The following is a 22,695-nucleotide window of genomic DNA, read 5'->3' on the forward strand; positions in this document are numbered from 1 at the left end:
GTGGGGAAATTAGTGACTTCCTATTGCCCAAACGCGTCAAGCAAATCAGCTTGCACGTCTGCCCTTTATATCACACTATAGCGGGTGAGGGTTATTCTGTGTAATTTTGGACCGTTTCATGAAAGTGGGCAGATATAGGTCAGATTGCTGCGTCGTGAGGTAAGGCACTGTAGTGCACAGGATTGTCTTCAGTTAGGATAGTCTATTTAGAGAAGCTCCAATGGGCAGGGGACTCTCTGTAGGGGGTTGTCCCAACTTTTAAAAATCACCATGCTGTGAGGAAGATAGTCAGTCTACAGGCTGCTTGTCCACACTTTGAAAGGTTTGCTCACGGTGAAGTACCCCAGGGTTGTCCAGTGGGTTGTGCCTTAATCACTGCATGTCCAGTAATGTTGTCACTTTTACTTGCCTTGTCCATTTTGGAATCAGTATCAAATTAAGAGATTACCCATTATCGACAATTTTAGCACAGCGATTGAGCCCTGAGTGGTCCGTTATAGGATATTGTTCTGAGGGTTTAGGGGTCCCAGCGGACGTTGCTAAGTTAGCATTAGTCCGTGCTTTGCATCACCGCCATCTTGCCCCTTATGCACACGACACTACATGCCTTGGTTTCCGTTAACACTTTTGCTCGTGCTGCCTCACATGGGAACTGTCTGCCTTTCACTATTTTTGTTGTGCTCTGAGTTCTCCTCTGTACCTCGTGTTCAAGGCCAGAAAACATCTCCAATGGTTAATCGGCTTTGATACGTCCCACACACATATAGACATAACATGGAACACAGCTGCACTTTTGACTTTTCGGGTGCTTTTAATATTGCAGGGATGCAAGTTATGAACACTTGAAGAAAACCTTTCCAGAGGAAGAGCTATGCTTGTCCGGAGATGTAAATCCTATCATCTAAGAATTGAGGTAGGGGGTTCCGCTGTCCAAGCCCAGAGGTCTTCCACTGATATAATAAACATAGCTTGTAGCACGGGGAGGATGGTATAGCGCTATAAGGCTTCATCCACTGTCATAATAATATGCTATCCCCGTTCGTATTATATGGAATTGTAATCATGCTGATTATATTGTTTCTATGCATTTCCTTGCTAATGTTAGCACGTGTACTACATTACAGAACATGTTAGTTGAAATAAACATTTTAAACTATACAGTGTCTCTGGTTACTCACATTGTGAACAAGTATTAGTATCTAAGCGAAAGAGTGTCTTGTTCCCACGAATTCTGAAAGGCCCTGAGTCACATGTTCTAGGACATCCAATTATTGATAGCTCCACTGTAGTATGGAGAACAAATGGGATACTATAGCTAGCCAGATAGGGGTTCTGGGCACCGAGGCTTGTTTTTGGTACACCACAATACACCGAAGTCCTGGTTTCCTGTGCATAGTTCTGTGTATGTGCAGAATCCCTGCAACATGGCGCACCTAACGTTTGGACTGGTACTTATTTACGAGGCACTTTAGTAGTTCTCAGTACTTGTTCACAATCCCCTCGCCTCTGTTTCCAGATAACGGTGGTGACGGTTTACCTGCCTATATTGTCACTGTTGGACCTGTCAGCCCTAGGGTAGTCTCCCCTTCTATTTTTGTATCGTGCCTCATTTTTTCCACCCTCATTTTTATGTTGGACTAGGTCTCCGGGCGCCTTTTCATTGCCAGGCAGTGTTAAGGTGCAGGTGCTCCCTACTCCCAAGATGGCTGCCACAGACCCCTGCTACTGCAGGGTGGTCGTTTTTGATAGTAGCACCCTAGCTGCCAGGAGCTGGCTGGGACCCACAACAATGTTGCGATACCAGCCCGCCTTTTTGTCCCATAGTTAGAGTGGGGAAGCTCCTGGAAGAAGCTGGAACCTTCTAGAAGGGAGGTGGGGTTTTACTTTTGCCGCCTTGGCTAGAGGTCACCTGACCTAGGGCTACTTAAGAGTGGGAGGGAAACTTGTGTGGGGAGTTGGCCATTGGGGTGAAGCGGAGCTGGAAGAATCCACCAGGAGTGTAGGCGGTAGGGCCTAGCCAGGGACTTATGCCTCTGAGAGTGACAGGATTTAGGTACTGCCTCTTAAGTGAGTGAGGTGCCCTGTGAATCCCACTGATCTTGCCCAGTAGTAGGAGGACCCAGAGACTCTCTGCCAACCTGACTAGGAAGGATCTAGTCGCCCTCTCCATCCCTACCCCTGTAACAGAACCTCTTAAGGGCGCCAGATACATCTGCGCCAAAAGACTGCATCTGTCAACTGAGAACTGAAACCTAACTTTAAGAACTGAGACTGCATGACAAGAGCGAGCTGCAAGCCTTGAATGCCAGAGCTGAGACTGCGTGTCCAAGCTGACCTATCACACTAAATGCTAAGCCGATTGCCAAGTCACCGGGGATCGACCAGGTACTAGCGCTGTGACCCCCGCGCTTCCTGCCCTGGTCTGGGACCCCCGGCAGCGTGCTCCGCTGAGCACTTTATCCCATCCTTAATTTGAGCCCCCCCCCCCTGCGACGACGAAGCCAGCGCGCTCACCGCTGCGGCCTGGAGGCCTGGAGGAGTGCCCTGCTGTGTTGCGAGGCCCAGGAGAAGCCCGGGGCCCCGTCGCTGCCGTCGCAGCCGAGTGAGGAGGTGCGCAAGGTCGGGGCCGAGTTCCCCCAACGTCGTGAGGACGGACGCCTGCTGACGCCGAGACGGAGGTAAGCCTGGAGGCCGAGATCCCCCCTGGTGCGCCCCCTGCTGGTCCTGAAACCGCACCGCACTTGGCCCGGGTCGTCCCCTCCGTGGGAATCCCCTCCCCTGCCTGCGCGACGGAGAGACCCCGCCGAGGGATCCTGTCCGTGTCCCCCCTTCTGTGCTACTGAGCGCGGTGCTCTGTGAACTGCACCGGAGCATAGGGACTCGCTCCTCCAGTCCAGTAATCCTCCCCGCTGGAAGCCGATCAAAGTACTGACTGACATTGCTCTCGCGTGGCGCTTCACGCCACCGACTCTGCTTCCTCAGCCGGAGAGACCGGGACGGCGAGTAACCCCATGTGTTATATGCTCTGCTCGAAAGTTATTATATGCCCAGGGATGCGAGTAGCGCACTGTGTTACATGCTCTGCTCGAAGTAAATTATATGCCCAGGGATGCGAGTAGCGCACTGTGTTACATGCTCTGCTCGAAGTAAATTACATGCCGAGGAATGCGAGTAGCGCACTGTGTTATATGCCTTGCTCGAAAGTAATTACATGCCCAGGAACGCGAGTAGCGCACTGTGTTATATGCTCTGCTCGAAGGTAATGATATGCAACTGATTACGAGTAACGTGTTGTGATAACTGTTCTACGCAAACGTTTCCACATGCAACTGATTGCGCGTAGCGCTGTGTTTTATATGCCTTGCTTCACAGTACTAGGGGCCAGTGGTCACGAGGAGCGCTCAGTTCGACAGGCGCCATGTTGATGAACCCAATGTTCCCCCTTACAAGTATTACGCTGTGTTAGACGGCCTGTTCAGGGACAGACTTTACATAAGCGCGCACCGCGCTAGAATCGAGGTTAGGCACTGCATAGATATCACCAAGAGTGTCGCATGTACTGAACGATGGTATTGTGATTCATGTATTGTCTTGTTATTTCCCGAACTGCCACTGACCAGCTATACTTGGATAAACTTGAAGTATTTGCATAATTTAAACGGTGTGGCGTCCCTTATTGTGTGTGACTCTAGTCCATGGGAAGCGTGTGGTGTATGGTTGCTTAACACATAGCCCTCTGGTTGCCCGACCGGCTCGCGCCACGCTACCGCCTATAGGGCCTGGTGACCCCGGGTTCCTACATTGTTGGCCAGCGGTGGGATCCTTGGGACTTGTGACCATACAGCACCCTTCCGTGAGGCGAAGGGCGCCACAATTAAACGCCTACCCTACATTTTTTTTTTTTTGTTCCACAGCTCAGAAACCATTGTTGCTGGATCATTAGTTCCACTGTCCAGGTAGAGAGTGCGAGAAGCCTGGTTAGCTATTGACTGTTGCCTACACCCTAGGAATTTTCTCCTTAGAGTCTAGGTCCCCACCTGCCAGAATGGAATCCCGGCTAGCGGACCTCGAGGGGTACACCGTGAGGCAACTGAGGGAGTTCGCGCAGGAGTTGGGGGTGCCTGGGATGCGGAGGGCCAAAGCGCCGGAACTCCGTACCGCCATTAGGGCATGGGTAGAAGCCCACCCAGAAGGGAGAGGGGATGAGGGACAGGAAGCGCCAGAGGCACCTCAGGAGGAGAGCGCCCAAGAAGTCCTAGACATTGTGAACATAGAGGAGTCTGAAAATGTGCCCCCAGGGAGACGTTCTGGGGCCAGTAGTAGGACAGGGTCTAGTAGGAGCGCGTCTCCAAAAGAGGTAGAGGACATGCCCCGTGAGTCGGATGGGGAGGCCGCAGAGGTGCCCCCGGAGTCCGAGGAGGTAGATGTCGTTCCTGTGGAGGACTTGCCGACCCTTGCTGACTGGCAAGTGGAAGGAGGGCCTACCCGGGAAGAATTTTGTCAAGCACAAAGGACGTGCCCCACTCTTGAGGGTATGCGGCGGCAGGCCGACGCTCAAGTGGCTAGTCAGGAACTGGGAGGTTATCATGTGTATTGGGAGGATGGTCTCCTATACAGTGAGCCCAGGGTGCCGGTACATGGATCTTCGAGGGCCATAGTGGTCCCCCAGTGTTACCGGGCCTTCCTGCTGGAGTTAGCGCACGAGATCCCTTTAGCTGGACACCTGGGCCAGGACAAAACCTTTGCACGGTTAGTCCCCCATTTTTATTGGCCCAGGATGAGGATTGCCTCAGACGCCTTTTGCAAGACCTGCAAGTCTTGTCAGGCTAGTGGCAAGACAGGGACAAAGTTGAAAGTCCCGTTGGAACCGCTCCCCGTGGTCGGGACCCCTTTTGAGAGGGTCGGTATCGATATTGTTGGGCCATTGGACCCTCCGACCGCAGCGGGACACCGGTTTATCTTGGTTTTGGTGGACCACGCCACAAGGTACCCAGAGGCTATTCCTCTAAGGACCATCACTGCACCGGTGGTGGCGCGGGCACTGTTGGGAATTTTTACCCGAGTGGGATTCCCGAAGGTCGTGGTGTCGGACAGGGGCACCAATTTCATGTCGGCCTACATGCAGGCCATGTGGAAGGAGTGTGGAGTGACCTACCGGTTCTCCACCCCTTACCACCCCCAGACTAACGGACTTGTAGAGCGCTTCAATAAGACATTGAAGGGGATGATCCGAAGCCTTCCCGAAGGCTTGAGGCGTAAATGGGACGTCCTCCTCCCCTGCTTGTTATTCTCCTATCGGGAGGTACCACAGAAGGGAGTCGTTGCTCTATGGCCATCCCGTTAGGGGTCCCCTCAGTTTAGTGAAAGAGGGGTGGGAGAAGACTTCACAGAAGCTTCCCCGTGACATTGTCAGCTACATGCTGGCGTTCCGCAGCCAGATGGCCAAGCTGTGGAAGGCAGCCACAGAGAACCTGGAGGCTAGCCAGACAGTAATGAAGGAGTGGTATGACCGCAACGCTCGGACGGTCGAGTTGGACGTTGGACAGAAGGTGTGGGTTATGGAACCTGGAGAGCTTTGTGCCCTCCAGGACCGGTGGACTGGCCCGTTCGACATTGTGGAGCGGCGAGGCCAGACCACATACGTTGTGGATGTAAAAACCCCCCGTCAACCCCTCAGGGTGCTCCACGTCAACCGCCTGAAGCCGCACCATGAGCGATCGGAGCTTGCTCTCCTTATGGTGACGGATGGGAGCGAAGAGGAAGAGAGTGAAGCTCTTCCTGACCTTCTTGCGGCACAAGAGAAGGATGGTTCGGTGGAAGGTGTAGTCCTCTCCCCATCCTTGACCCCAGAGCAGCAGAGGGACTGTCGCCATGTCCTGGGACGGTTCGCCTCGTTGTTCTCCCTCACGCCTGGAATCACTCATTGGTGTACCCATGATGTGGACACAGGGGACAGCCCCCCGGTAAAGAACAAGTCTTACCGGCTCTCTGACCGAGTGAAGGATGGCATCCAGCGTGAGGTGACAAAGATGCTGGAGCTGGGGGTGATAGAACCTTCCAGCAGCCCGTGGGCTAGTCCAGTGGTGTTGGTGCCGAAAGCGGCCCCACCGGGTACGACGCCAGAACTTCGGTTCTGTGTGGACTACCGGGGGTTGAACTCTGTCACGAAGACAGATGCTCACCCCATCCCACGTGCAGATGAGCTGGTGGACCGGCTGGGAGCAGCCCGGTACCTCAGCACCATTGACCTGACATCCGGATATTGGCAGATTGCCATGGCCGACGGAGCACGGGAGAAGACAGCGTTCTCCACCCCAGAGGGCCACTACCAATTTCGAGTGATGCCCTTTGGGCTCAAAAATGCTCCGGCCACATTCCAGCGGTTAGTGAATCAGGTACTATCTGGCCTGGAGTCCTTCTCAGCAGCCTACTTGGATGACATAGCTGTCTTCAGTAGCAGCTGGGAGGACCATCTGCAACACCTCCAGGAGGTATTGCAGGCGCTGCAACGCGCTGGCTTAACTATTAAAGCCAGCAAGTGCCAGATTGGACAGGGATCTGTCGTGTACCTGGGACACCTGGTGGGCGGAGGTAAGGTGCAACCCCTCCAGGCCAAAATTGAAACCATCTTGGCTTGGGAGCCCCCCAAGACCCAAACAGAGGTCCGAGCTTTCCTCGGCCTCACTGGGTATTACCGCCGGTTCGTCAAGGGATATGGTACCATCGTGACCCCCTTGACGGAGTTGACCTCAAAGAAACAACCTCGCAAGGTCATATGGACAGCTGCATGCCAAGAAGCCTTTGATACGCTGAAAAATGCGATGTGTACAGCTCCAGTACTAGCAACACCCGATTTCAGCAAGGAATTTATTGTGCAGACCGACGCCTCAGAGCACGGCATAGGTGCGGTGCTCTCACAACTCAACACCGAGGGCCAAGACCAACCTGTGGCCTTCATATCTCGAAGACTCCTCCCTCGGGAACGGCGATGGAGCACCATTGAGAGAGAAGCCTTCGCGGTGGTATGGGCTCTGAAGAAGTTGAGGCCATACCTCTTTGGCACTCACTTCCTTATCCAGACCGACCACCGCCCCCTTCGCTGGCTCATGCAGATGAGAGGCGAAAACCCCAAGTTGTTGAGGTGGTCCATTTCCCTACAGGGGATGGACTTTCGGGTGGAACATCGGCCCGGAGTTGACCACGCCAATGCTGACGGTCTCTCCAGGTTTTTCCGCCTTAGTGAAGAGAACTCCCTAGAGGTTGGGTAGCTCTCCCCTCTTTCGGCTGGGGGGGACGCATGTTGGACCTGTCAGCCCTAGGGTAGTCTCCCCTTCTATTTTTGTATCGTGCCTCATTTTTTCCACCCTCATTTTTATGTTGGACTAGGTCTCCGGGCGCCTTTTCATTGCCAGGCAGTGTTAAGGTGCAGGTGCTCCCTACTCCCAAGATGGCTGCCACAGACCCCTGCTACTGCAGGGTGGTCGTTTTTGATAGTAGCACCCTAGCTGCCAGGAGCTGGCTGGGACCCACAACAATGTTGCGATACCAGCCCGCCTTTTTGTCCCATAGTTAGAGTGGGGAAGCTCCTGGAAGAAGCTGGAACCTTCTAGAAGGGAGGTGGGGTTTTACTTTTGCCGCCTTGGCTAGAGGTCACCTGACCTAGGGCTACTTAAGAGTGGGAGGGAAACTTGTGTGGGGAGTTGGCCATTGGGGTGAAGCGGAGCTGGAAGAATCCACCAGGAGTGTAGGCGGTAGGGCCTAGCCAGGGACTTATGCCTCTGAGAGTGACAGGATTTAGGTACTGCCTCTTAAGTGAGTGAGGTGCCCTGTGAATCCCACTGATCTTGCCCAGTAGTAGGAGGACCCAGAGACTCTCTGCCAACCTGACTAGGAAGGATCTAGTCGCCCTCTCCATCCCTACCCCTGTAACAGAACCCCTTAAGGGCGCCAGATACATCTGCGCCAAAAGACTGCATCTGTCAACTGAGAACTGAAACCTAACTTTAAGAACTGAGACTGCATGACAAGAGCGAGCTGCAAGCCTTGAATGCCAGAGCTGAGACTGCGTGTCCAAGCTGACCTATCACACTAAATGCTAAGCCGATTGCCAAGTCACCGGGGATCGACCAGGTACTAGCGCTGTGACCCCCGCGCTTCCTGCCCTGGTCTGGGACCCCCGGCAGCGTGCTCCGCTGAGCACTTTATCCCATCCTTAATTTGAGCCCCCCCCCCTGCGACGACGAAGCCAGCGCGCTCACCGCTGCGGCCTGGAGGCCTGGAGGAGTGCCCTGCTGTGTTGCGAGGCCCAGGAGAAGCCCGGGGCCCCGTCGCTGCCGTCGCAGCCGAGTGAGGAGGTGCGCAAGGTCGGGGCCGAGTTCCCCCAACGTCGTGAGGACGGACGCCTGCTGACGCCGAGACGGAGGTAAGCCTGGAGGCCGAGATCCCCCCTGGTGCGCCCCCTGCTGGTCCTGAAACCGCACCGCACTTGGCCCGGGTCGTCCCCTCCGTGGGAATCCCCTCCCCTGCCTGCGCGACGGAGAGACCCCGCCGAGGGATCCTGTCCGTGTCCCCCCTTCTGTGCTACTGAGCGCGGTGCTCTGTGAACTGCACCGGAGCATAGGGACTCGCTCCTCCAGTCCAGTAATCCTCCCCGCTGGAAGCCGATCAAAGTACTGACTGACATTGCTCTCGCGTGGCGCTTCACGCCACCGACTCTGCTTCCTCAGCCGGAGAGACCGGGACGGCGAGTAACCCCATGTGTTATATGCTCTGCTCGAAAGTTATTATATGCCCAGGGATGCGAGTAGCGCACTGTGTTACATGCTCTGCTCGAAGTAAATTATATGCCCAGGGATGCGAGTAGCGCACTGTGTTACATGCTCTGCTCGAAGTAAATTACATGCCGAGGAATGCGAGTAGCGCACTGTGTTATATGCCCTGCTCGAAAGTAATTACATGCCCAGGAACGCGAGTAGCGCACTGTGTTATATGCTCTGCTCGAAGGTAATGATATGCAACTGATTACGAGTAACGTGTTGTGATAACTGTTCTACGCAAACGTTTCCACATGCAACTGATTGCGCGTAGCGCTGTGTTTTATATGCCTTGCTTCACAGTACTAGGGGCCAGTGGTCACGAGGAGCGCTCAGTTCGACAGGCGCCATGTTGATGAACCCAATGTTCCCCCTTACAAGTATTACGCTGTGTTAGACGGCCTGTTCAGGGACAGACTTTACATAAGCGCGCACCGCGCTAGAATCGAGGTTAGGCACTGCATAGATATCACCAAGAGTGTCGCATGTACTGAACGATGGTATTGTGATTCATGTATTGTCTTGTTATTTCCCGAACTGCCACTGACCAGCTATACTTGGATAAACTTGAAGTATTTGCATAATTTAAACGGTGTGGCGTCCCTTATTGTGTGTGACTCTAGTCCATGGGAAGCGTGTGGTGTATGGTTGCTTAACACATAGCCCTCTGGTTGCCCGACCGGCTCGCGCCACGCTACCGCCTATAGGGCCTGGTGACCCCGGGTTCCTACAGTCACTTTTATAGGTGATTCAAGCTTGAAATATACAAAAAGGTATCGTTCGTATTTTGAATTACGACCCAACTTTGTCTTGCCGCCTTTTAAATTTGAGTTTTCTTTTCAAGTTTCTATATGGTTGAAGTTGACATCGCGGCGCACAGCCGCGTGGTGGTCCGGCATCATTTGCAAACATGTGGGGTGCCTGATGCTGGTGTCAATCTGATCTTTGTGGTCCAAGCCGACCCAGTATACAAATATGAGGTGTTTTATTCCTGGGTGACATTTTCAGAAGTTGATAGGGCGGATAATTTGTGGCATAAATACACCCATACTGCCCTTCCTGCTGTATATCGACCATATAGAAGTCTAGAAGTTCAATTGACGGCATGGCACATTTGGTTTGATGGCACCCTTCCTGTACCCCTGTCACCTGTCATGTTAGGCCCGTTAACGATTGATGGGGCCATTTGGCCTGTGTTGGCCGGTTAAACGCCGCATCCATGGTATTCAACGTGCTATGTGGCGGCTCTCCGTCTCATGCACACTACAATAGTCCGTGTGTATAGAGCACTGGTTCAATATGTAAACCGCAACATCCGGGGGGAGCACCTGGAGTTGCACAGCAACCATCTGGTACTGGCGGTGTTATTATTAGCCCCGTCATGGTTAATTCGGTTATGGGCAAGCCTCCCCAAATAAGGAAGATTTGCCTTATTGGCTTGCTGAGAAATTTGACCAGCTGAAAGCGGTGTTTCCACATACCACTCCTGTGGAGAAGCACCAAATTTTGGTAATTAGTTTGCAGAAAGACTTAGTACCCGAAGTCACTGATTGTGAGAGTTGGGGTAAAATATTTGCGGCAGTTTATGCAAAGTGTTTTGGCACACCATCCATGACAGTACTCACCTCTGTAATAAAACGTGTTCAAGATGAGCACGGACCAGAGGCAGCAGTAGAATTAGGGATGAGGTTAGTTGGAAAGTATGATGTGGTTTCTGATCTGATCCTTGCTAATGTTAAGGGTGATGCAGTCAACGTTCAAGTGTCTAATGCTTTGGTGCTTGTCCCTGATGTAGACAAGCCCCGCGAATTACCTAAGATTATAGCCCAGGCTTATAAAACGGTTGGGCGTAATAGTGTGGGTGTTAAGCTTTTTGCTAAAGTACCTGCACAACCTCAGGCTCAACGGACGTCTCAAACTGATCAAGGAGGCCGTCCACAATTCCCTAAAAAAATTGAAAGAATAACAAACGGGGGAAATCACAACAAAAGCACCTTCGGTCTCAAAACGCACTTATGAACTGCGTGACGGCGCGAGAATTAAATCTCCTGATCGATATCAGATTCCTGATACGCATTCTCTTTGTTCTTCACAGGAAGTATCAGGCTCCTATGCCGCTAGAGGTGATCGCCAGGAGCGCGGAAGAGGTTGAGGTGCCCCGCAAGGACGTGAGCAGCCACGGGTAAGTGATGGAAAGGGTAAACAAGAAGACTTTCCTCATCAGCGCCCTCCTTTTCAGAAGAAAAAAGTGGCCGCTTTAACTGCCAGGTATGCCACAGACGGTGAGGACCCAACTCCGGAATCTAACATGGGCAGTAACACTGCTAGACAGGGCAGTGGAGTTTACAGTAGTGCGGCAAGCACTGCGCCCATTTCTGGAGGCAACAGCAACTGATACTTTTATCACAGTTGAAACCGTTGACACCTGAGTGGCTACCCCTGACAGAATATATGAAATTAGTATTCTCATAGAAGGTGACATAAAGCGCATTATCAAAGGTTTTTTGGGGGAAAATCTGACTTCTTCGAATGACATCCTGTTTTTCACATAATGTCTCAAAGGAGCATGCGCAACATTTTGCAGAACAGTGGGTTTCAGTGCTTGCGCCGGCTTTATACCGTACTCAGGTGGGATGGGATACAACATCTCCCCACCACGAGATTCCATTGCGGTCCATTCCACAGGCACAACCCCAATATCCTATCCATAAGGAAGCAAAGGCTCCTGTAGCGGAGATACTAGACCAATTGGAGTATCAAGGGGTAATTGAGACATGTGTGTCACCTATGAATAACCCTCTTTTTACCGTGACCAAGCCAGACTGGTCGTACCGCATAATTTTGGATTACCGACATTTGAACTCACATTGTCGGACAAATGCGGTCCAGAATATCCATAGTTCAGCCCTAGTGGACAGTCTAGTTCAGAAAAAATATAAATCGACGCTAGATATATCCAATGGCTTCTTTAGCCACAATCTGCCCCCCTTGTCCAGTCAGTGGACAGCTTTTACACATGGCGGCAAACAAAAAACGTTTATAAGATTAGCGATGGGCTACAAAAACAGCCCGGGTGTTTTCGCCGCACGTGTGGTCTCATTGTTAGACACAATCGACCCTGATGCATATTCGGATGTAGATGACATTTATCTCACAGACGAGTTATATCCGCATCTTTGTCGGGTGGACCGCATCCTTGTGGAGTTTGCGGACTACGGTTATAAATTTAATTTTGCGAAATCCCACATTGCTGAGTTCGCAGTGTTGTTCTTGGGCTACGAGCTCAATAATGAAGTACGCGGTTTAGCACCGCACTTCCTATAGAAGTGCGCATGCTTGCGTCCTCCCAAAACCCTGAAAACATTACAATCTTTGCTGGGTTTCTCGAACTTTGGTCGTACTTACATACCAGAGTCTGCCCAGCGTATCAAGCCTCTTTATGCTTTGATACAACCAACATTTGCGAAAGCATGCTGGCTTCTGGAACATTCAAATATACTGCAGTCTTTGCAGTCTGATTTGCTTGACTCTCAATTCTTGTTATCCCGTGACAACCATACTAACCTGGTGATAAGAATTGTCCCATGCGCGGTGGCTTTCACATACCTGACATTTAATGAGGGAGACACAGTCCCTATTGCTTATAAATCACACTTGTACACTTCAGAAGAACTAAGGTTTTCCTCAGTCAAAAAAGTCTTGACGGCAGTCCAGATGGCGATTCTAAAAGAACACGCCCTGGCACAAGCAAAACACATGTTGGTGGTAACACCATATTCTGTTCTAGAAGCAGTGACAAAGGCGAGTGTTCCTAACTCCAAAGCTTTACATCCACGGTGGATACAATGGGCTACATCGTTGACATCCCCGGATGGCACATTTATCTATGATTCCTCGTTACAGACTCAGGAGTCGCTGCAATATGAATTTGTTCATCCAGCTCCTCTGTCTATGCGCCCCTCGAGGAATATCGTTGTATCATATACACTGACGGCTCGGAGCAATCGGCGATTGGATCTAAACATTCTTATTCTGCAGCCTGTGCGATTGTGGCTGGTATCATAGTAAATGGTGAGTTTAAATCCAGTGTGGTTCACACACAGGCCCTCGGCGATTGTATTGCCCAATTGGATGAGCTGTGTGCTTTGGTGCTCGCACTGGAGTTTGCAGATCCTAATGTGACTACTTTAAATGTAAGCAATTCCTCTTACTGTGTACAATCTTTTAATGACAATTTATTCTTTTGGTCTCAGAATGACTACCGTGATTCCAAAGGCAAGACAATTCAGCATAAACTGCTATGAGTTTGAGTGGCCGAGCTAAAGGAACGCCTGCCACTCACACAGGTAATTCATACTCTTGGCCACCAATGTGTAGGAGTACACGCGGTTGGTATCAGCTTAGCTGATGAAGCAGCTAAGTCATCAGTGGACACGTGCTTAGTAGCAGCAGTTACAAGATCCATGAGTAAGATTGATTATGACATTTTGGCAGCTATAGCTGCTACAGAGAAGGGAAGTAATTATCCCAAAGGATTCCCTTCCAAATACTCTTATCATTTAAACCCTGATAAAGTTCACTATGTGACAATTAATAACGTTGGTGAGAGGTTGATTCCCAAAGCAGACCGCAGGCTTACAGTGTTAATCGTGGCAAACAAGGGCATGGCCTCGGCGCATGCTGGTGTGTCTGATACAGTCAGTATCTTGCAACGACATTACTGGTGGCGTGGCTTATATAAAGAAACACGTACTTATGTGCTTTCTTGTGAAATTTGTCAGCAAATCAAGCCATCTACTGTGACCCGACCACCACAAACACCGTTATGCATATACAATGGACCATTTGCTTGTGTTTATTTGGATCACTGCGGTCCATTTTCTTCTGATACTGCATGTAAATACATTTTAGTTGCCGTTGATTTGTGCACACGTTTTCTATGGGTCTGGCCACAATACAGCACTGACACTCGAACTGTAGTCAGGGATCTGCGTGTCTTTGTGGGAATTTATGCAGTGGGCACCGTACATTCGGACCAGGGTCTGGCGTTCGTCTCTAGGGCGTACAAAGAATCCATGCAGTCTTTGGGGGTGCAGGTAAAATTTTCATCTCCATACAAGCCTGAGGGCAATTCCGTTGTGGAGCATATGAACTGTGCAATCCTTAACAGCTAGAGTCCTAGGCACTGGCAGGAACTGGCTCGCCCATTTGTATAGCATACAACGTGCCCTTAATAATCTCCCTAAAAGACCTCTGGGTGGGCGGACCCCTTACGAATTGCTCTTTGGCATGAAAATGTTTGCGCCAGACCTTGATGGTCTAGACTTGGCAGCTAAAGCCGTCCCTTTTGATGTAGATAAACATTGTGCTGTATTACAGAACCTACAAGTCACAAGAGACAGTCTAGCAAAAGAACATTTACCTGCCGCCGCTGATGGAGCACTGCAGATTCTAATGATCGGCTGGCTGTCTAAAGTTTGAGAACTGGTCAGGGAGAAGGTGGAGAACAAAAAAAGAATTTGGTTCATCCTATCGAGCTCCGGTTCCAGTGCTGGGTGTTCAGGGAACTCGTGCAGTAATTTGACCACCACTTGCTGGCCGCAAAGACAACAGATACGTCTCAATTGACAATGTCAAGCTACAACATCTGGCCGATTCTGAATAGTTTGCCTCCAGCTTCATCGTATGCTACTATTCCTGGAAATCCTGAGACTGCCATAGAGATGGACTCTGTTGCTAATCCTTTGCTGGTCCTACAGTCCTCAGCTGCTAATGACGAACCAGAATATTCTTACCCTACAAGTGAATCTTTGCCTGGGTTAAATGCTACAGCCAGGAACGAGTCGCGTTTTTACTTTGACTCTCATTCAACATTGGCTTTGACCCCATCAAAATTTGCAATTTTTATCTCCTGGTTTAAATGCACCTATTTGGTTCCCCCATGGATATATGTTTGGCTGGTGCTCACCCTTATTTTTTTATTCATGTCCATTGGGTTTGTGACAGTGTTTTTTCTTTTGATCAATGGACACTACCTTAAAGAACGCTCTGCTGTAGAACTAGTAGATGGAACTTTGGCCCCGCATTCTTCATCGCACATCATGAAAAGGGACCTGACTTTCGTCAACCTTACAGCCTGGCCAGTTACGGATGTTACAGGAAACAGTGGTCCCTGAAATTAAACAGGTAAGTAATACAATAAATATAGCCTCAATCGGTTCTATATTGCAGCCAGTGTCCAGCCGGACAAAGGCACCTTTAATATACAGAGTATAATGACAATAATCAAGGGAAACCACTGTTTCCTATAACATATTAGTTTCCGAGGTCCCTGACGTATCCCCTTGGGTGCCCTTGTTTCTCTTTACATGGCCAGTTACGGATGGCATAGTTTGGGATACAGTCCCGTTTCAAATTCATGGTCCGACAGAGATTATTAATGTTCCAAATGTACTCCGTGTCTCAATGGGTGATGTGGTTAAATATAACATACGTTCAGATGACTGGGATGTGCGAGCAATACAATCTCTGTTTTCAGATTTAAAATACTATGCAGCATTTGATGCTGAAGACTTGTTTTTGAATTCTGCAAATTATGCTGACTTATTTTGCTATCAGCATTATGGCCATCATTATTTGCATAAAGCAACTACTTTTCGAGCTGTTTTTAACTATACGCAATGGGAACATTTCCCCGCCCCATCGAAAGGGAGTTCTAAGACCATGTTGAATAAATTTACAAATTTTACGAGTTTTGATAAATCAAACCCAGAATCTTACTATTTTAAATTGAATTCTAAATCAAATACGAAAGTTATGCTTACCCACACTAAATTGTTCTACTCTGATTCTTTTATCCCTAAATTGTCGATGGGTGGCTATGATCATTGGAAAAATACAGTTGATTTGAAATCAGTTTGGGGTTCAAAAACCTGGCATTTGCAGGGCACTGAAGTTTTGTATCGTGCATTTCTTATACCAACACAGATACTGTTTTTGAATGATTCTTTCTATCAGACTACTTGTCTGGGTTTAGCTATGACTAAACAACTGAAGGCTCCTGCTTTTCCTTCCCTTACAGAATATCCCAACTGGAATGTTACTACCAATTACACATTTGAGTAGTTGCAGTCTGTATGTACAAATACAACATTTAATATCTCAAATCTTGACTCTATGGGTTGGTTGGTTTGGCAGACCAGTGCAGATGCATGCCAAATGCGATTCCATAACAGGGCTTCGGGTTACACACAGGATAGGCCTGAGCCACGATTTTCAACTACACATTCAGTTACAACGTATTCTGTTGGAAAATTGTGTCAAACTTGGTTACAACACTCTACCCTAGCTTCTGTTAAAAAGCATTTGTCAATGATATCAAGAGATGTGGATTTATCAGATTTCATAAAAGGCCCGATTGGCCCTAGACCTAAACGATGGATATATGCAGTTTACAATGAAATTTGGAAATTGTCTCTAATTGAAGCCGCTTCACGTTTAAGGGCTATAGACCAAGCTAATCTTGAAAAAGTTCTTGCTGTGGTAGATAACAGTATTAATACCCTTTCTTCCAGGATATACACATTGGACAATATTGTTTCTTCTGTTGTTGATATTGTACAGGATGATGTATCTGTTTTATGTCATGGGCAGAACCAGTTACGCTCTATTATGCAGTTAGCATGGACCTTGTAGACGCTTAAAATGTGTTGTGTGCCATGGGACTATGTAAACGCGTCCTCTTTGTTTTTGCCTTTTAATTTGACTGAAAGACAACAGTCTATGTCCATGAAAGATGCCACTTATACCCTTTTACAAATAGAAAAGTTAGACCCTTTACCATTCTCAGTAGCAGAAACAAACTCTGCTGTTTGGCTCGTTCACGGGGTTATAACACTGGGGTTCTACTTATTTAAATTTACATCATGCATGAAACATTTTCCCCTAGGCCGCTATGAACTATTAGGAAATTCATTCCTTCATGCAGTTTGGTCGCTCCCCTTCACGTTTAGATGTTTGCGTGATGACACAGAGGTGTATCTGACTGGTGAATCTTGTGATTCGTCCATTGGACACTCCCTTGTGTGCAAAAATATACAATTGCACGGCCTAATTTAGTGTGCATTTTAAAAGGAAAACCTGTCCCCTCGATTACACCAACAGTCACACTGCTGTCTAACTGCAGTTATTTACATCTGAATAATGAAAAATGCTGCGGCATGTTAATAGGCATACCATACATTGTGACTGTGTCACAACGTGTAGTTTGCTGCAAAATTGTGCTGTTTCCCCACCTCGTGGGAGTCCCGATATCTCAATTTGGCCTTCCATTCCGACCTTGAAGGCAGAGTTCGACAAGCTGAGCTGAATAAGAGCTTTATTGTCCCAGAAAGAAGTTTCTCTCACTTCTGCCAGTGAGACCTATGTCCTGCAGGTGGCTAATACAAGATCAGAAGTTCAAGCACTTTTAGACACTGACCTCCCACAACATTTTGATGAGTCTATTCATTTTATTTTCAATGCTTCCATTACAACGGGGCTGGTTCATTTTTTTAAAACTGTGGGCTCTGGCCTTGTAACATCTTTTCAAACTATTTTTGGTGTGATCCCGGTTTTCATTCATTCTATTTTTTCCAGTGTCTTCGGCGGGTTGCCACTAATACTGGCCTTAGCTGCCGGGGTCTTTCTGTTGATTTGCCTGCTCAGAAATGGCTGACCCTCTTGTGGTCGTTCACAACCCGGCCCAGCGACAACTGCTTCGTAACCGCATCCTTTAGTGCTACGTTACCTTGCCACTTGCCACTCTAAGCATGGCTTATAATCTGTCTTTCCGATTTCCATGGTACACTTGCGTGCAATCAGTTTTCTCATGCTTGAGTGTCCTTTTCAATAGGCTTTGGATCTCTGCCTCACAAACACAGCGTCTCCTGACCCGGACTTTGCCTTACTGATGAGCCCCCTAGTGTCTCATGAGCAGGACTGTTCCGGTATGGGTTTGATGGCCTGTGCAGCCGCGCTCGGAGTTCTAGCTCAGAGGGATATCGGTGCCGCAGCACATGATTTCCTGCAACGGAGTTACATCGAGTAGCATGCAAGTTGCACACCGTTGGTGCTGGAAGCACCCATCATTAATGAGCATGTTTGCTCCTTTGACTTATTAAACTGGATGGCGTCTACTTTTTCAGACGATGACAATGATTTCCTGTTGGAAGCTGTCGCCACTTTTTGCGCGTACACACTGATGGATTGATAAGACCAGGCCACCCAGACATCTTTTTTTATATTTTTTTCTTTTCATTATTGTTTTTATTTTACTTCCAAAAGGATGTTTTTAAAACGAAAAGACCTTTACTCTTTTTCACACCCAATTGACATTCTTCGCTTCCAGGTCGCATAAGCTCTTGTTGCTCAGATTTTTTGAACTCTGTGATCTACTTCGATCACTGTGTGTAGGACGGCCTAAGGGGAGGGTCTCGTGAGGGTTTAGGGTGCCAGCAGACGTTGCTAAGTTAGCATTAGTCCGTGCTTTGCATCACCGCCATCTTGCTGCTTATACACACAACACCACATGCCTAGGTTCCCGTAAACACTTTTGCACGTGCTGCTTCACATGGGAACTGTCTGCCTTTCACTATTTCTGTTGTGCTCTGAGTTCTTGTCTGTACATCGTGTTCAAGGCCAGAAAATAACTCCACTGGTTAATCGGCTTTGGTCCGTCCCAAACACATATAGACATAACATGGAACACGGCTGCGCGTCTGACTTTTCGGGTGCTTTTATTTTTGCACGGGATGCAAGTTATGAACACTTGGAGAAAACCTTTCCAGAGGAAGATCTGTGCTTGTCTGGAGATGTAAATCCTATCATCTAAGACTTGAGATAGGGGGTTCCGCTATCCAAGCCCAGAGGTCTTCCACTGATGTAATAAACATAGCTTGTAGCACGGGGAGGTTGGTGAAGCGGTATAAGGCTTCATCCACTGTCATTATAAGATGCTATCCCCGTTCGTATTATATGGAATTGTAAACATGCTGATTATATTGTTTTTATGCATTTCCTTGCTAATGTTAGCACGTGTACTGCATTACAGAGCATGTTAGTTGAAATAAACATTTTAAACTATACAGTGTCTCTGGTTACTCACATTGTGAACAAGTATTAGTATCTAAGCAAAAGAGTGTCTTGTTCCCACGAATTCTGAGAGGCCCTGAGTCACATGTTCTAGGATATCCAATCATTGGCAGCTCAGCTGTAGTACGGAGAACACATGGGATACTATAGCTATCCGAATAGGGGTTCTGGGCACTGAGGCGTGTTTTTGGTACACCACAATAAACCGAAGTCCTGGTTTCCTGTACATAGTTCTGTGTATGTGCAGAATCCCTGCAGCAATATAGTTCAAACAAGATATCGGAGAATATCCTGCATGACACTGCATAGGATAGGATTTCAAAAGTCTGTTTTCAACACTGATTTTCCATTCCCTTTAGGAACCCATGATAGCACGACACAAGGTTTAATTTTACTTTTCACAAAATCAGATTCAGTCAACTTCACGGGAGAAATTTAAATGCTCTAGATTTTATTCATTATATATATTAAAAAACAAGAAATAGATAACAACAAAGGCAGAATACATATGGAGGAACTCTCCTTGTTGTACAGATAGCCGGTTCATGTTGGAACTTAACCGCTGTCGGATTAACATCAAAATACTTTTATGCATTTGTTTTTGCTTTTGTTGTTTTTGGAGGAAAAGGAAAATAAACCACTTATGGCCCTGTATTTTCCCCAGCTTTTAGGAAGAGTCCTAAGTTCCCAGTACGAAAATCTAAGACGGACAAGGTAATGTATATAGACACACACCTTCCTAAATAGGTGTGCCCAATACAACTTCATCCCCCTGCATGAGTGGAAAGGGCAAAATAAGTCCATCTGTGACTTTACTCCATAAACGGATAGCCAGCATGCACAAGGGGCAAAGGTAGTTTATGCAGTGTAAGATCTTGCTTTTTGAGAAGCTATAAAGTCCAACAGTAACTCTTTAGAGCACGGTTGTGGGATCTTCTTATCTATTGGTGAAGGGTTTTCATTTGTGTAGGAAAAAAATACTGGGGTTTACTTTGAAATGTAATAGTTTTTTCAAGCTGGCGTTGATTGTTTTTTATGTTATTTACAGATACCCCCTTTGTGGATCCTCCAGTTCTGAGTTGGTATCTCAGGTGGTCCTGAAGAAGGTGAATTTTTATATATTTTCTACTGAAACACATGTAGACTGCAGTGTACAAGATCCCAACCTACTACACAACAACGGTTGAAAAAATAGTCTCTTTCCCAGTGCCCGTGGACAGCGATTGTAATTAGCGGTTGGGATGGGTATGAATGCAAAATGTGAGCAGATAAATGTGTACGTGTGTAAGGAGGGAGTGGTGTTGAATGCATGGGGGTATGGCAATGGTATAAGGTATTAACTTTTTTGAAGAGTTGTCTTTGCATAGAGATTTGTTTCCTTGTGTTCCTCAGTCTAAGGGTTCTTGTGATTATTTTTTTAACATGAAATGAAAGGAATTGATCAAATAACAAGCACCATTTCCTGAGGAAATTGTACAGTGTTGTATATATTGCATGTATTCACATCATGTTTATGTATCATTTATTTGAGATTTCTAAACTGTACAAACTACCAAACAAATGTAAGAAATTAGAATTATAATAAAGAAATGAGCTTGACGCAATGACTAAATGGTTTAATGTAATACCAAATTACATATGGCCAGCTTTGGGATCTACTTGTAGCCCCTCGGAAAGCAATACAGGTCTAGTGGGACTTTGTAATATAGGATACTGCCTTGCTTTCCCCCCTTGTCCCAGACCTCAAATAGTGCATTTTTAGGGGGGTAGCTTCTTTTGCTAATGCCCTCCACCTCTACCCAGGATGTGACCTGGGGAAACATTGCACCACTGCAATTTCCCACGGCTAATTAAGGCAGGTCTAACCTACTGAAATTCACTAGGGAAAAGAAAGTCCGGTAATTACTGATACATGCACAATTGAGTGTTGTAGGCTCTGAAACCGCATGTTTTACCAAATGTCTGAGTTTAAACTCAAAAAAGGTTATATTTAAAGGATTTGGTAAATGAGTCACCCAATGATACTTACCAGGTCCAGCAAATAGGTTAGACCCCTCAGGAGCAGACAGAATCAATGCCTATACTGGTAAATAGAACCAGCACTGTGAGTGAGCAGGGCCTGATTAGTATGAGAACACTCCAATGCAAATCAGGGCAAAGCTACCAGCTGTAGTAGGCGAGGGCTATCATCAGCAGGGTGTTCCCATCTGGGGTAGGATAACAACCAACTCAAGTTTCCTGTGCTTAATCTGGATTTGTGTTGTCTCTCCCATTGCCCACACTCGGCTGATGCAGGACTCAAACTGTCCCACTTTTTGCTGCTCAAAGCTAGCTAGGGATACTCAGGCATCGATAAACAGGTCAGTATTTTGGTTCAAAATATAGACTCCACACCATTAAATGTATACTTTCTCTTGAACAAACCCTTAACCTTTGCTCTCTTGGCACCTAACAAGTACTTGAGACCATCCTCAGGACAAACTGATGATTTTTATATACATATAGAAGACTCTTTGTGTATATAGTAACAATGACTCAATCCTACTACTTGTCCAGAGCCTTCTACGGAATAAAACCCAAACCACCATGCAAATGGTAAAGGTAGGCCCTGACACAACCTTCTTGCAAATGTCCGCCGCAGGATAGAACATGTCTCAGAATCAGATCAGTATTTCAACCCTGTGTGCCAAATTCACGAGGGGAAATTCCTGGTTCGGTCGCTCGTGACACTTATTCATTGTTACTTTAAAAAACAGGGGTCTTCTATATGGATATAAAGCGTGACACTTTGTTCTGAGGATGGTCTCAATTGCTTATTAGACGCTGAGAGACTGAAATGTCCACGGACTGGCTACCACAATTGCCACCTGAAAAGACTCTCAGTACCTCACCTCCTTCAATGGAGATGTTTTCAGCCTGTGACAGAGGAAAGCAGAGCGGCTGGTGATCCCCGGTATGTCCCGGGGCACCAGAGGAAGAGTCAGCACAAGTCGTGCTGCACCAGCGCAACAGCAGGTAACAAACCCACTGGCCGCCCGTTGATGCCCAATAAAAAAGGACATAAGGTACTATCTGACCTCAGCAGAATCAGGTTAATACACCTGTTTTCACGAAAACCCTGACAACACAAGGTTTAAATTCACAGAGACATACACGGTCTCCTACTTTATTTTTTCACTATCTTTTCACTCTAGTTCCTGAAGAAAGCCCACCTGACCCTAACGGGCAAACACAAGGGCTGAAACATGTCGACCTTTTTATGGACATATTAAGTGCAGGAGATTCATAACCAGTCTCCCTACGCACTGAACTATTTTTAAACAATCTCAAATCCAGACCTATTAAAATCTCTAATCTGGCTATACGAGTTTTTTAATTATCCCATTTTCTTCCACTTTTAAGTCACTGTAAGTCACTGTACATAACCCCTCTATCACTGATCACTACTGCTCTAACCAGGGGTACACCTCCGGGTGGAGGAAGAATGAAAACTAACCCTATGATGATGCTGTCACATTCCTAAGAGAAAGGCAGAGAACCAAGATATACCACCCACCCCTACCTCTGTACGTGAATGAGGGTTTTTTATCAGTATACTATACGGAATATTTTTAAAACGGGTTACACAGGACAAGTGAGCCATTCCGCATGTGATTTTTTGGTATATAAATAAGGAAGCTGAATGGATCGCAATTCCTGTTTTCTCCCCCCTTCTTGATTTGTTATATTTACATTGACATAAACATTGCAT

Source organism: Triturus cristatus, chromosome 9 (assembly GCF_964204655.1).
Source record: "Triturus cristatus chromosome 9, aTriCri1.1, whole genome shotgun sequence".
In the NCBI taxonomy this organism is placed as follows: Eukaryota; Metazoa; Chordata; class Amphibia; order Caudata; family Salamandridae; genus Triturus; species Triturus cristatus.